Below are 16542 nucleotides of genomic sequence, written 5' to 3'. Positions count from 1 at the left end.
ATGAACATATTAAATGGTTGTTGGTTTCTACACTAGGTCTTGGAGTAACTTGTTATGCAGCAAAGATAACTGCTATTGCTATTATCCGCTATTGCTCATGTTTCCAAACCATCCCTGGGATCCACCCAACACCAGGCACTTCTCTCTAAGGTATCCCTGGCCAGAAAAATCTCTCTTGTAGAAGAGAAGTGATCGATTTGTCTGTCTTTCTCCCTTACCATATCGTGGTCTCCTCCAGGGCTCAGCAGTGTCTGGTGCTAAGATAGCAGTATGTATCTGAAGAACAAATGAAAGAAAGGAAGGAAGAAGGCCTGCACACGGCTGCCCTCCATGAGAATGCTCTGCGAGTCCTAGAACTAACCGTGTCTTTGGGACTCAGTGGCAGCAAAGCAGCACTGCAAGTGTTATTATAATAATAGTGACGGGTTCCAAGCCTGGTAATCATTAACCATCCCCAGGAGAGCTAGTTAGCTAGCAAAGAAGAAAGCCCCCTCCTTGGGGCTGGGAGCGCCAGTGCCCTGATGGCACTTGGCTTCAAACTGAACTCCCCACGCCTTCTCACGGAGCCGATCTGTCTATAAAATTGGTGGTTTCTATAGAAACGGAAGCACTGTAGTAAAGCAAAGGGAAATCGTACATTCTGTCAGCGTACAGAGATCAATCCTGTTCTTACACAGGGCCAGGACTCTTTCACGCTTTATTTTTGAGTATCTCAACTTTCATTTCCATCCCAGCCATCTCATCTCATATTTATGAGGCTCCTGTACTGGTAATCTTGTCCCTTCTCGCGTAGCTGCCTTTGTTAACTATGACCACAGGCAGAAGTCCGTGGAAGCAGCGTGGAACCCCTGGCATCTGCTTGCAGTGCCAACAGGTCCAAAGCCCAATCTTGGAGGTAGAACTGGGATCCCTGGTGTTCTGGGGGAGCACCCAAGATGGTGGACATGAGCTTCCTAAGTGAGTCTCCACAGCCCCCTGAGTGGACACTATGAAAACCTACTCTGTAATCGGGTACTTGTTTTACATGCCTATACCTTTGCTTTAGACAGTCTCCAAGCTCTTAAATATTAACATGTCTGCAATTTCTGTTTTGCACCCCAAAGTGCAAGTGCCTTTCTAACAGGCAAGGAATGAGAACTTAGCTTGTATCTGAATAACTCATGCTGTCTCTGATCATCTATGGAGAAAATTAGAAAAGGCAGAGGTTATATTTTAATATTTTAGATGAAGGTCCAAATTTTGAGGCACATGTTAACTCATGAAAAGTGTCTGCTTTAATCTTGATTCATTCTTAAAATAAGAAATAATATGATGTTTTCTTCATCAAAGAGCACTTTTATAATACCTGATCTAACAGCAGTAAATGTGTTTTGCCTTTTTCCTGTTTTAATAAATGGCTGATTGGATGAATAGGAATAAAAAAGTAGATGAATGAGAGAATGAAGGATGAATGGATGGATAGATATGGATGAACTATGTGATGGAAGGATGGATGTGGAATGGATGGATGAATGGGTAGACAGGTGGGTGGATAGATGGATGCACAGATATATGGATGGGTGGGGATGAATTATGGATGTGTACATGGTTGATTGATGGATAGATAGAGGACGGGTGGGTGAGTGGATGGATGGGTGGATAAAGATGAACTATGGATGTGTGGACATGTGATGGACAGATGAATGAGGAATGGATGGATAAATGGGTAGATGGGTGGGCAGATAGATGGATGGATGGGGATAAATTATGGATGTGTGGTTGGGTTATTGATGGATAGATGGCAGATGAGTGGATGGATGGGTGAATGGATAGATGGATAAATTATGAGCAAATCATCTATCAGGATAATTTTTCTAAAATGTAAATCAAATCATCCATCCATTTATTCCTTCACCACATTTTTGAGCACCTACCACTCAGGCACGATGTTAAGCACAGAGGACTCAGCAGTGGATATTTGAGATGAGGTCCCAATTCTTGAGGAGCTAATATTTCAATATCTTTGGAGTGGCAAATGGCTTTAAGGCAACAAAAGTGGATGCAGGGAGAGGAATGCATCATCTATCATCCCGATCCAGGTGAGAGTTGATGGCAGCTTGGTCTAGGATAATGGCAGTGGATACAGGGAGGCAAAAATAGATTCGAGAGTTATCCGCAGGCCTTGATAACTGACTGAGTCACACAGCCCGGAATCTAAATCTCAGCTCAACCATTTACACGCTGTGTAAGCCTCAATTTCCTCAGCTGTAGATCGCAGATAATTGTACCTGTTTCCCAGAGTTGCTATGAGGAATAAATGAGATGAAGTATGTGAAAGAACCAGATGTAGGACCTGGCCAACAAAATGCTTTTAACACCAAAAGCCTCCATTTTAGAGCAAGGCACCCAGAGCCCTATCCCTAGCCCCCAACTATGAGCTGCGAGGAACACGATGCTATTACGGTAAAGAGTAGTCAGAAGGTCACAAGAGGGCCGGGCGCGGTGGCTCACGCCTGTAATCCTAGCACTCTGGGAGGCCGAGGTGGGCGGATCGTTTGAGCTCAGGAGTTCGAGACCAGCCTGAGCAAGAGCGAGACCCCATCTCTACTAAAAATAGAAAGAAATTATATGGACAGCTAAAAATGTATATAGAAAAAATTAGCCGGGCATGGTGGTGCATGCCTGTAGTCCCAGCTACTCGGGAGGCTGAGACAGGAGGATCACTTGAGCTCAGGAGTTTGAGGTTGCTGTGAGCTAGGCTGACGCCACGGCACTCACTCTAGCCTGGGCAACAGAGTGAGACTCTGTCTCAAAAAAAAAAAAAAAAAAAAAAAAAAAGAAGGTCACAAGAGAGGACTTAAATGCATAGCAGGACAGGTCATCTGGCCACCCAGCATCCAGCCTACTCCTTACTCTCTCCCAAGGACTCAATCAGCTGTGTGCCACAAGCCTGTTCCACAAGATATCTACATCCACATGTCACGCCACCCTCGCTGACCATTAAAACAGCTGCAGAAGCCTGGGTCCCATCCACCCCACCAGAGGCAATCACCAAAAATCAAACTACCATGGAGCTTGAGTCACAAGGCTGCACAAACCAAGGAACTTAATGCATGCCCTGCTCATCTTGTCTCTGCATAGCCACAAAGCACGAGAACAAAAATAAAAATTGCTGGGCAGAACAGTACAGGAGCAAAACATGGGGACACTGGGACAGCTAGACTGTCTGGGTTAAATCTCAACTCTGCCACTTAGTATAATAGCTGCATGATTCTGGGCAGTCTGCTTACCTTCTATGAGATTCAGTTTCCTTATCTGCAAAATGGGGAAAATAAATACCTTCCTCAAGGCTTTAATGATAACTAAAGCATGCAAATACGTAATGCAGTTGGAAAAGCACCTAGAATAAATAGTATATAAGTGTTTGCTCTGGATATAATCATCACTACCAATGCTCCAGCCACTTCACTAACTACATGAATGTGCTATTCCATCTGGTCCACATGACAATGCTGAGAATGAGTTACAGAGAAGGAAATTTGCATATAGATCTACCAGCATCTTGCTGTGCAATCTTGGGCAGACACTGAACCTCTCTGAGGCTCTCTTTTCTCATCTTTAAAATGGGTACAGAAGCACTAACAGCAGGCACCTTATAAATGATAGGGTAGAGTTTTTTATGTGTACTCAAAAAAAATCTTAGGCTGGATAAATAATCCCTTTGCAGACTCAGACCAGAACCCAGCAAAGCCATCACCTGCCACTGTCATGCTCTCCAGCTCATGACTGAAACAGGTCCCTTCTCCACCAGTCTTTCTTTCTTCTTCTTTTTTTTTAACATCATCTACTGCATCTACAGAATCCGCATAGAAAACTGAACCAAGCTAACCCAAAAGAGAGTCCGGGGGCAAGAAAAAGAATGCAAATCCAAACCAAAGACAGTTTCCTGAGGTAGGTAGCCTGGGAGTCAGCAGAGGGGCAAGGCTGCATGAAGGTGGGGAGGGTGGACAGAGCTGTCCCTTCCACAGTGCCAAGCTCTCAGCTAGCGAGTACACAGTGAGGCTGGCGTGACCACCTCCAGTGTGTAGGCAGGAAGACTGAGGTTCAGAGATGTGAAGAAATTTGCCCGAGGTCACACAGCTCAACAAGAGATAGAGCTGGATTCCAAAGCAGATCTGACTCCACGCGCCCTTGCCAGGATCCCCGCCGCCATGCCTAGGTGGCTCCTGCAGGATAAAAGCATGGATGAGTCTGCAGTCGAACCGCAGCTTAATGCTTGCTTGAAGGAGAGCATAAACAACCTCTGCCCCTGGGGTCACCTCCACCTGCAGTAAACACTGCAGAACAGAGGTCACCACACTCCTGGGAGAGCCTCCAGCCCCAGGACTCAGAAGAGCCATCCATCTAGAGCAGCTCAGCCTAAGGAGAAGCTGAGTACCCCCGCTCACATAAACGCAGCAGAATTCCCCCTTAATAGTTCCTTACAGTCTCTCCAGGGCAGAACCCAGATAACAGAGCCTGCCAGACAAGGGTTTCCCCAATCTTGGCACTACTGTCATTTTGGACCAGATAATTCTCTGCTGTGGGGGCTGCCCTGTGCTTTGTAGGATGTTTGGCAGTATCCCTGTCCTCTCCCCACTGAATGCCATTCATACCTTGCTGCTCAGTTCTGTCAAACAAAAATATCCCCAGAATCGCCATATATCCCCAGGAAAGGAAAAATCACCCCAAACTGAGAATCACTGCCGTAGATGGATGTATCATACCCTGAGAGATAACAGACGGGCCTGAGAGATGTCACAGCGGCAGGAGAGGCTCCAAGCCTTCCCATGGGATGGTCAGACCATAGAATGGTAACCTGGGCTGAGACTAGGCCCTCGGCTCTGCACACCCTTAATTCAATCCTGTCCGAGTTGATTGGTCTCAGCAAGACTGACTTAGGGGATCCAACTCACAAGAGGCTGATGTATAACCTAGATTCCAGGGTGTTGATTTCCCAGGAGAAACAGACCTTGCAAGCAGACCAGATTTCTACGTTATCTGGGCAGCACATTCTTCCCTGGAGGGAACGGTGGGGAAGCAGAATCATGATGAGGCTGCTGCCTGGTGAGCGGAACTTGAACGAGAAATTGATGGAAGACTTCGGTGGGTGCTCGTGGGCCAAGCAAGTCTCCCTCCCCTCACTGGGGAACAGAGCAAGCATCCCGGCAGGTCAATTCTGCACCAATTTCTGTGTCTTCTACAGTTCAGCCGTGCTCTGGTGATACGTGCCTAGTGGACGGCTCTGCCAGCCTATGAGTTGCAGAAAGGCGAGTGTCGCCGGTTATCTGCCTTGCAGCAGCACAGCGCTACACAGAAGTCGCATTGTCAACTTGTGTGCTTGCTCTTTTACCACCTGCTGTTGCCTTCTTAAGAAGGAGGGGTGTGTGGGGAGATGAGGCTACCACCTCTCCCTGGAACTTGGCCTGAGGTGAGCAACACGGCCAGGCTTTCAATGATGCTGGTCACCTGCGTCCAAGGAGATCTCTGTGGAAGTGGAATCACAGTATCGGGAGAAGAAGATGGAAGAGGAGAGGAGGAGAAGGAAAGGAGGAAAAGAAGGAAGAGGAGAGCGGGACAGGAAAGGGAGAGAAGAGGAAGGAAGAGCAGACAGGAGAGGTAGAGAGAGAGGGCAGGGCTAGGGAGAGGAAGGAGGAGGATTATGCACAAGCTCACTCCCCACGGACAACGTGAGTTTGAGAAGCGCTGCACGCTCTCTGCCCCTCTTAGCGATTCACAACACACATTGCCAGATCACTATAAATCATATTAATGACCATCATTAACATTTATTGAGCTTTTACTGTGTACAAGACACCATTCTACACGCTTATCTGTACTAACACCGTGAATCCTTACCACAACCCTGGGAGGCAGAGACGGTCGATGACTTGGTTATTCTGGGTTACCAGCCAGTTAGTAAAGTTGCAGCGCAGGGAAACGAGGTACCCACAGACCCAAAGAAGCCCTGCATGAAAAACCCATGACCCCAGAATTTCCCACACTTGGTTGTGTGTGTGTTTTTTGTGTTTTTTTTTTTTTTTTTTTTTTGATCTGTTATCACAAGCAACAACTTTCAACAGGCTTAGGAACACATTCTGAAAAGCACAGTTCTAGAACAGTGCAGGTTTGGTTCACCCTACTACCTGCATACCGAAAGTCTTCCTAAAATAAGCCTAAACTGTCATAACTGAAAGGCAGAACAGTCATTAGCATGATGATCATTAGCATTTCTTTATTATAGCATTATCCTGCTATTTATACTTAAGTTATATTATTAATCCTTAAGCTTTAAAATTTCCCCATGAAGAAAGTACTACGATTGTTGTGCCCATTTCCCAGATGAGGAGGCTGAGGCTCGGTAACATTATCTGACTTTAATCCCCAGCCAGCACACTGTGGTGGTGCCACAGGAACAAAGGCTGCTGCAGCAAAGTGTTCATGCCAGGACCTCACTGCAGGGGCAATGCCAGGGCGGCAAGAGTGAGGGACAGAGAGAAGTGAAGGAAGGGAAGGAGGGCAAACAAATGCAAGCCGGTGCATTCCCAAGCCAGCCACAGCTTCACAAGACAATGAAGCCCGTTGCTGGGTCACGCAGCTGCGTGGCAGCCCTCGGCCTCAGAGTGTCCCTTCCAGGAGGAAAGGAGAAGAATTCATGTGCAGCCTTGTTTCCTGGCTCTCTGGTCACAGTTTGTCCCACAGGATATTAACTCTCTTGCAGGTACAGGTTGTGAGAGCCAAGCTCCTCCATGCAGCCGTTGGAGAAGCCACATCTCACCCCATGGGATAGGCCTCAGCCAGGTATCATCTGCTCGAACTTGGACACCCAAGACTGTGCAGCTTCCACTGTGGTGGGAGTGGTGGAAACTATGCCAAAGCCGGGCCTTCTCCCCATAGGAAGGCAAGACGATCAGTGTTGTTAGGAGCTCAGGTGACAGTGGCAGTGGGCAGGACTGTACCTTGGGCAAGAAGTCAAGGCTTGGGACACAGGAGGGCCAGGTGAATCTAGGAGGCACATAAACTGAGTCTAGGATATCACATCCTTGGATCTATAGTGACTACTCCTTTGTTCAGTGGCAAAAAGCACTTGACTCCCCAAATATCCCAGTGCCCAAGTCATCTGGATCTGAACCACCCGTTGGAAATGCAGATTCCTGGGCCATGCCCCTGAGGTAAAGGAGCAGCTTCATCAAGGGATGGGACCGTGGAACCTGCATATTTTTAACAAGCTCGCCGAGTGACTTTGGTGGACACTATGGTTTAGAAACAGCTAGGACAGTGTCATAAGCTGTCCTAAGCATGCCTAAAGTCCCCAACTCACTTCACAAGGAAAATCAAAAACCAGAAGTGGTTAACTACAGATCAATAAAACATAACAGTGGTTCTTGCCAAAGGTCAAGTGGCGCTACACAGAAGCACAAGGCCAGCCGGCCTAATCAGCGGCCCTCATAAACGTCACTGCTTCTAAACATTTATAAAACAGGTCTCCTGCATATAAAGTTAATTTTTTATACAGCTTTAAGAAAAGTAAATATGTTTTTAATATCATACTCTACATTGATTAATACCGTATTTCTTTTTGAATGACTGGGAGCGTCAGTCTTTGTTTACCATTTTCCGTATCAGGGGAAGCTACAGGAGAGAGATGCCCAAACACACTTTCTCTCCTAGGAAATAAGGAAAAACTTCTGATTCTTGCAAATTACGACTCTCCCTTAGTTCCCACAGCCCGAGCTGACATCAGATGCTACTTAATGGAGACAAATGGCACAGGGCGAGGGAAGGCACGGAAAGACAGTGTCAGTTTTGCAAGTGAGACTCTGTCACTTGTAAAGATTTTCATTAATACACCTTCTAGCACCTGCAGTTCCAGCATACTATCCCCATCTCTGGAAATCTAAAAAACTCAGATTTAATTTTCTTTTTCATTAATTAATTTTTGTATTCATTTCATCCATTAGAGCCTAATACCTCCCAATTACACATTATAAGCTCAGCGGAAAGTTGGTAATTGAGACGGTCCCAGGATTCCTGGAATGCCCTGCTCAGAATGTCTGCTTTAATTAGGTTTTCATTAATTACTCTCTTATCAATTAATATTTTGTACTTTGGGCCCAATACTTGTGATCTCCATATCATGTGCTCTTAAATGACACCTCATTTATTGCAATCAGTCAAGCAAGGGTCCCAAAAAGAGTTCAGCAGAAAGAGCTGCACACAGGCTCTGTGTCTCCCATACAAATTACACATGGTGCTTTTGGAGCTGAGTTTCATCCCAAACTGTGTACTGCATCCTGAGAGTCTAGGTGTGCTGGGGGAGAGGGGGAGAGGGAAGGAGAGGCAAGGAGAGGGAAGGAGAGGGAGAGGGAGGGAGAGAGGGAGAGAGGGAAAGGGAAGAAAGAAAGGGAAGGGTAGGGAGAGGAATAGAATAGGAGGGAAGGGGGAGAGAGAGAAGGGGAAGGAGGGAAGGGGCAAACACACATACACAGAAAGTGTCTGGTCCAACCAACTCATTTGCACAATAGCCTCACCAACCTTATAGAACACTGGGCTAGAACATTTTTCTTACATCCAGATTATTCCCTGCATCTCCCCCTTCTCCTTTACTAGGGGAACACATAATTTATCATCTATACCAGGACACTTTTGAGAAGGAAAACGACTGTTATAACAATTATGCTGGGGAACAATAGACATAAACTGGGACCATCCCCAGCACACCAAGATGTATTGTCAACCCAACCCATCACCTCTCGGCTGTTAACTGATGAGCTCCCTCCTGGCAGAGAACCACTTCTTCAAGGCGGCAATTCTGCCTCTGCTGTCTTAATATAGCCCAGTATTTGCCTGAAAAATCAATACACCTTGATTAATGATAGTGATATGATGTAATCTCTACCTCCTGAACTCTCTTAGCATTCCCACTTTCTTTCTTAAATTAAACATTTGAGTTCACCCAGTATGCTTTTTCATCTTGTATGTTTTACAATTTCTCAACTATTATTTTACAGAATGTCACTCACTTATACCCAACATCCTAACCTAATGGTTAACCTAATGGTTAAAAGTAAACTGAAGCCAGACTGCCTGGTTTTGAAAGTATTAGTGGGGTATCTTTGAGCAGTTTGTTAAGCTCTCTGTGCCACGGTCTCATCTGTAAAATGGGCATAAAATAGTACCTACATCATCCGATTCTTATAAGAATTACGTGAGCTGACATATATAAAGTGCTTAGAACAGTACCTGGTTCATAGAAAGCACTATGTATGTACTTGCTAAATTAAAAAATAATAATAATAAAAGAGTTAAGGAAAGGAAGCAGTGATGACCAAAAGAAATAACTAATTTCTAACACTACACTAAGCAGAGCATCTTTAGCTCAAGGAGAAGAAAGGACAGGAAAACCAGATTTGATGGAGCACAGATCCCTGTGCCAGGGACAGAGGTAAGTACTTTAAACACATCGCCTCATTTAATCCACACAACAGCCCCCAAAAGTAGGTATTGCTATTATCCCCATTGCACAGAGGAGGAAACAGAGCCTCAGAGAGATGCAGTGACTGGCCTCCACCATATAATAAAACGAAATCCCCCAAGGATTGAGCCTGGATGGGACAACAGAGAAAAACAAAACAAAAGCCCAGGGTATCAGGCCGACTTTCCCCTCCTGCTTGAATCCTTTTCATTTCCATCTTCCACAAACACCTGCCCCAAGAGGACCTTGCTCCCCTCTTTAAAACCAGGACTCATGCACAAGCCCTTCCTTGGTTCTGTGAATGGCTGATAATGGCTGGAACTTTCAGGAAGATTTCCTAAGTTCTGAGGGGGTGCCTAAGAGAGAACTAGCACTGGAGGCAGAGAATTGGTCCAGGTTATAATAGATGAACAGTGCCCGATCTTCCAGGGGGAACTCACTTCCTATCTGGGACCTCACCAGCCTATCCCATGCCATGCCTGGCTCCTGGAACTCTCCCCTCCAAGGGCTGGCCCCCTTCCCAAACACTTCATCCCTCCCACCATCCACTAACAAGAAGTGTCTTGTTCCTAGGTGACTAATAGCATGCCTGCACCTTGACCACCCAACCTTCTTACTACCTATTGGGAACACCTCATATACAGTCACCAATGAGATCTTAAGTCAATATTAATGAATATTTTGATAGATATCTTAGTCCATTCCTGCTGCTATAACAAAATATCTTAGATGGGGTAATTTATAAATAAGAGAAATTTATTTCTTACAGTTCTGGAGGCTGGGAAGTCCAAGATCAAGGCACCAGTAGACTTGGTGTCTGGGAGGGCTTGCCCTCTGCCTCCCAAATAGCACCTTCTTGCTGTGTCCTCACATGGTGGAAGGGGAATAGAAGGACAAACAGACTCCCTCAAGCCTTTTTATCAGGACACTACTTCCATTCATGAGGGTGGAGCCCTCCTGACCTAATTATCCCCTAAAGGCCCCACCTCATAACAATATTGCATTGAGGATTAAGTTTCAAATGTGAATTTTGAAGAGACACAGACAATCAAACCTTAGCAATAAAGCTTAGCAAAATATCTTATTTGTTTAGTCAAGTTAATAGAAGTATCACCTCTCCAAGTATGTATAGTCACTAGACTGCACCTGTTACAGTTTCCTCTCCCTGCAACATTAAGGAGATGAACATGCATATGTGGAGAGACACACACACACACACACACACCCCTTAAGCAACTGGCTTACTAAACAAACAGCAGGTGATACAAGATGTCAGGAATATCACCTGAGCAGAAAGTAAACAGCACCCCAAATAATTAATTCCCCTGTTTTGGGAGAACATACCAGGACAGGTAGAACTATCCCCATTTATAAATAACTAAAAATGAAAAATATAACCAATATGGGGCTAGGAAGATACTTTGTAAATTAACCAAGAGAGAATGAAGTATGCAGAGAAAACACACTTTCCTAAGATGATTTATTGCATGAAAGGCCATTAAATTTCAGGACTATCTGCTTTGTGTTCTCCATAAATTCAAGAAAACCTAGTTTCAATGAAGAAATATTTTTTAAAAAATGAGATTAACAGAGATAAAAACAGATGTGGCTTAAAAAGCTAGGAAAAAAATGTAAAGATAGGTAATTAAAACAAAGAATGTTTAGAATTCAATAGTTGATAAGAGAATGTTCAAGTATTTAAAAGCTATAAGGAGCATGACTATGGAATATGGAAGTAGTAAACTGTAGACTCAAACATCCCAGAAACCAAGGAAAAAAGAAGGCAGCGACGAAGATCACCATGGTGTTGTAGGTTCCCTAGGAACATAAAACCTTATTTTATCCTTCATTCCAAGTGGAACTCCATATTATGATCCTTTTGCTCAGAAATACTGGATATTTTAGTTACTGTACACAACTGGGTTCTCACTGGATAAGGAAAATAAGAAGTCAGTCCCTAAGGAGAAATATTATAGTTACATTTGGCTGGAAGGAAGTGGAATGGGTGTCCTGGAATAGAAGGAGAAAGAGTTAACACGGTGTTCACCCACACAACAGACACGTCACAGAAATGAACAAAGATGCCCTTGGGACAGGGGAAAATTAAAAGAGATCAACTCAACTGCCTTCTAAAGAGGGAGTGTAGGGGAAGGGGGCTCTGAATGCACCAGGGAAGGGCACTGTGGTCAAATGAATAATGACCACCTAAAAATACCCACATTGGAATCCCCAGAACTTATGAATATGTTACCTCACAGAGCAAAAGGGACTTGGTAGATATAACTAAATTAACGATCTTGAGATGGGGAGATTATCCTGGGTTATACTATGGGCCCAATGTAATCACAGGGTCCTTGTACATGAAGGAGGAAGGAGGAGAGTCAGAGAAGGAGATGTGTCCGCAGAATCAGAGCTCTGAATGCTACGGGGCCAGGAATCCAGGACTGCGGGCTCCAGCACGGAGACAGACGCTCCCCTACCAGCCTCCAGAAGGAACACAGGTAATGCAGACACCTTGACTTTAGACTTGTGACTTCCAGAGCTGTGAGATAATAAATCTGTGTTTTTGTTTTAAGCCATGAACTTGGTGGTACTTTGTTACAGCATCAAGAGGAAACTCATACAGGTACTTTATTAAAAAGGGAACAGAGATGCAGAATTAACTCTCAGCTTCTATATCGTATGCCTAGTTTATTTATAGGGTTGATCCTTTCCTCTCATTCATTGAGGTACTAATATTGAATATGATAATAAATGTAGACTTTCCCTAGAGATTTCAGAGTGCTGAAACTTTGGCATATTAGATGAGCCTGTTATTGTAGGTACCAGTGCAGAGAGAAAGCTCCCAATAATAAAATGACCAGAAAGAAAATTAGAAATATGAAAGATAAGAGAGAGATGTTATGTGGATAATGAGAATTTGTAAAAAATAGATTAGAACAGATAAAAAAATAAACTATACCAAATGTCTTAAACACCCTGAATATTATTTTTCCAAGCATCAAAGAAGGAAAAGCAAGGTACTGATATGGATAAACATTTGTATATGTAAATTACTGACCTCAGACTTCTCTAAAGTACTAGGCTGAAAATGCTGATGATTAGATATTTGCAGGGTTTAAATCATGCTATGCTCATGTATGGAAGAAGCAAAAAGATATTTACAAATGAAAAAGGACTCAGAAAAGACTTGCAGAAACACCACTTCCACCATCCACTCCATCCCTCTGCCAAGTGCTAAAAGATATACCCTAACCAAATGGGGTTATTTTTTAAAATAGAAAATGAGTAATTATATTTTTCAAGGTCTGTCCGTGAGCACCCAAGCAAACTAAATATGAAATTTTCTTTAAAACTGATGTAAATACAGTTAGAAACAGAATGTAAATGCTGTTAATAATTCTTTTAAAAAGATAGATATGTTTAAATAGTAATTATGAGAAACAGGGATAAAAATCCCATACTCACCATCAATGACTGAGGAAATGAAGCAAGATTATATAAGGGCACATAAAACTATCCTGCCTACCCCACTCTGCACAGGGGGAAGCCAATAATGTATTTTGTATTTTGAAGACAATCACAAATAAGTTTCAGAAAAAGTTAAATTTAAATATATTTTTTAAGACAGTTAAATGTATTCAATAATAAAACTAAAAGCAGGATGGAATATGAAAACCTAATTACTAAACAAGGAATCAACAAACTCCTTCTAGAAGGGCCAGATAGAAAATATTTTAAACTTCTGGGCCACACACAGTTCTTGCTTCATATTCTTTGTTCTGTTTTGTTTTGCAATTCTTTAAAAATGTAAAGCCATTCTTAACCTGGGTGCTGTCAAAACAGGCTGTAGGTTGCCAACCCTTGCACTAGAAGGGAGGTGGGGAGAAAGTCAAATTTAAAAACAAGCATAAGAAACAGAAAGAATTCAATGAGATAATAAAATTCAGACAGAATATAGCAGTTACGACATTAGTATAAATAACCTCAACTTCTGTAGTAAAAGACATTGACTCACTGACTGAGTCAAAAATGGCGTATATCTGAATGTTTTCCATTACACATGATCTTAAGCAATTCGATTTCCAAAAGATTAAATTTGAAAAAATGGGTAGGTTTAATAGGCAAATGTCAATACAAAAAATGCAGGTGTACCAGTATCCATATCAAAGTAGAATTCAAAGACAAAGCATTAAATAGTACAAAAAAGCCATTTTACATTGATAAAAGGTATAATTCACAAAGAAATCTTAATTACCATGACCTTTTCTGCAGCAAGTAACACTGCATTGAAATATATCAAGCAAATTGTTAGAAACCAATAAATCAACAAAAATACAATAATAGTACAAGAATTTAACATATCTCGCTTAAGTCCTGACAGATCAAAAAGGGAAAATTTAAATAAGGATAAAGAAGCCATGACTAATAAAATTAATGACACTAATTTAAAGACATATATCTAATTTTTTTCCTGCATACAATTATTTTTCCTGTGCTTTGACTAATTTTGTAAAATGATGAGCAAAAATTAATAACAGTAAGGCCACAAAAAACCCTCAACAGATAATTTCTGTGTTTTATAAGCTGTATTATCTGACCATGAGGCCAAAGTTTAGATATTTAACTACTGATAAATTTAAATAGACCAGAGCAAAAGATGCAACACACTATTCATTTCAAAGATTTCTGTCATAACCATGATATGAAAATCTGGAAAAAAAATTGTAAAAATTACAAAACCATAAACCATTACTGTTTACATATAAAAATTAAAAACAAAATTAAGAAACCAAGTCCTCTCATATATCAAAAAAATAAAATGATATGATCAAGTAAATCAGAAACACAGAGATATTCAGCATTAATAAATCAACATAATTAATCCAAGGAGAAATGTATTTTAAGTTTAAAATCATATGTCAATAGATGCCAAAATATATTTTATTAGAATAAATATCCATTCTTGATTTAAATTCTTAGTAAAATAGTTGAATTATCATTATTTGAAAGTGATTATCTAGGAAAGCCATGGTAATCAAAAGAGAAATTATTGTAATTTATACTCAAATTCAATAAGATATCCAGCATAAAAGTAAATAAATAAACTCATAGCTTTTTCATATAATCCTACCACCAACCAAAAAACAGAAAGCAGAAGAAGAAGACATCTCATTCTATAAATACACACACATATACATACACACATGCAGTGATATAAATAAACACTCATCTATAGACAGAGGTGTGACTGTAAATGTTTAACAACAGGTCCTCTGGGAAAGAAAGTCCTGATTTATAGCATTTGCTGATATCTGTGGCTTACATATTCCCACACTGACCTATTTCAAACGACCCACATGTTAGCACTAAAGGCAGAACTTGGAAGAGATATGCAACAGGAGAGTATTATACAGTGTTTCCACCACACAGACATGCAATAGACATAAATAACTCCAAGAACACAGATATATAATATAATATAATATAAGTAGTAAAATAATTAGGAAGTCATGAGTTTTGAGTATGTATTATCTTTGTTTTTCAATGGAATTTATACAGTTGTAGGTTTATGTAACGTAAGCTTTAAGAATGCCTGTGTTTAACAAGCACCTCATAGAAATTCTGAAAGTTTAATAATCAGCTCTTATAAGCAAGTATGGGCTGGCTCCAGCACATCGCTGTCTTAAAAACCCTAATAATCTTAACCAGAAAGATTTAGTACTTGTAAAAATATTATTAAACTTAACTAAGGTCCATACAATAAAACTTCAACCAATGGAAGCACATGATGCTCATGAATGGAAAAAGTCTACATGGTCAGGATGTTGATTTTCTTTAAATTCATCTATACATTTAAGACATCCAAAATAATGCCCCGATTTAATTTTCTTTGGGAACAGTGGGGGTTTGGGGGGCTGACAAAGCAATCCTAAATTCGATCCGTAAAAATAATCCTGCAAGAATATCTAGGAAAATTCTACAAAGACAGCAACATTCAAGGGACACTTGATCTTAAAGCTCTTACATGGCTAGAATGTTCAGAAACAGTATGGCATTAAGTAAGCACTCAAGAGACAGAAGCCTTGGTCTCAGTGCAGTGAGATAACAAGCTACCCAACAGATCATTCTAATTCCAAGTGGCAAGCGCCATGATGAGTTTGGAAAACAGAGAAGCCGGGAATCCCACAGAAAGGAAGTGACACCTGAATAGACAGATTTGCCTTTTTGAGTCCTTTGAACTTTTCATGAGACTGGCTTCCAGAAAGCTTGTGCAATTCACATTCCCACCAGTGGTACGTAAAACTATTTTCTACCATGCTTGCCAACACTAGGTATTATACCACTTTAATTTTATCTTGCCTCGTTTGACCAGTGAAAATGGTACCTTATCTTAATCAGCATGCCTGATGTCTAAGGAGGCTGGCAATATTTTGTATACTCATGGCTATTTCTATTTCTATGGAAATTCATCTCTCCTCTTCCCTGAGCCCCACCTGCTCTCTCATCAGAGTCCTCAATTCACCACGTTGCACAAGCTGACACGGCCACGTGTACGTCCATTTCCCCTACAAGCCTGCAAGTCAGAAGCAGGACTGTGTCTGTTCCATCCCTGCATCTGCAGGAGAAAGCACTTCCCAACTCCCAGTGGGTGCTCTGAGAATGTGCGCCAAATGAACGAGACTGTGGGTTTGGGAGTCCCTTCACCTGGGTATCAGCAGCAGCCACATCTGAGCCACATTTTTAAAAAACGGTGCTGCCTTCTCAGCAACGCAGAGCTCTGCCAGCATTATTAACGGCAACTGGGCACAAACAAGGAAAAAAACAAAAATAGAGCGAGGCTGTAGCTCTTTCCATTGTACGTGATCATCAGGCAGAGAAAAAGTTTGTAAAATTCACCGGGAAATGTCTTCAGAAAATACATTTTTCTTAAGAGATTGTTTCAAGGTACCTGCGGAACTGTCAGAGAAAATTAGATTCTCCGCAAATAACAGTCACTTGAATCTCTACTTTATTTCTAAAGAGTTCCCCTGCTTTAACTTCCATTT

Source organism: Eulemur rufifrons, chromosome 20 (assembly GCF_041146395.1).
Source record: "Eulemur rufifrons isolate Redbay chromosome 20, OSU_ERuf_1, whole genome shotgun sequence".
NCBI lineage: Eukaryota > Metazoa > Chordata > Mammalia > Primates > Lemuridae > Eulemur > Eulemur rufifrons.
The sequence above is the reverse complement of the archived record's forward strand: the minus strand, read 5'-3'. Positions refer to the sequence as shown.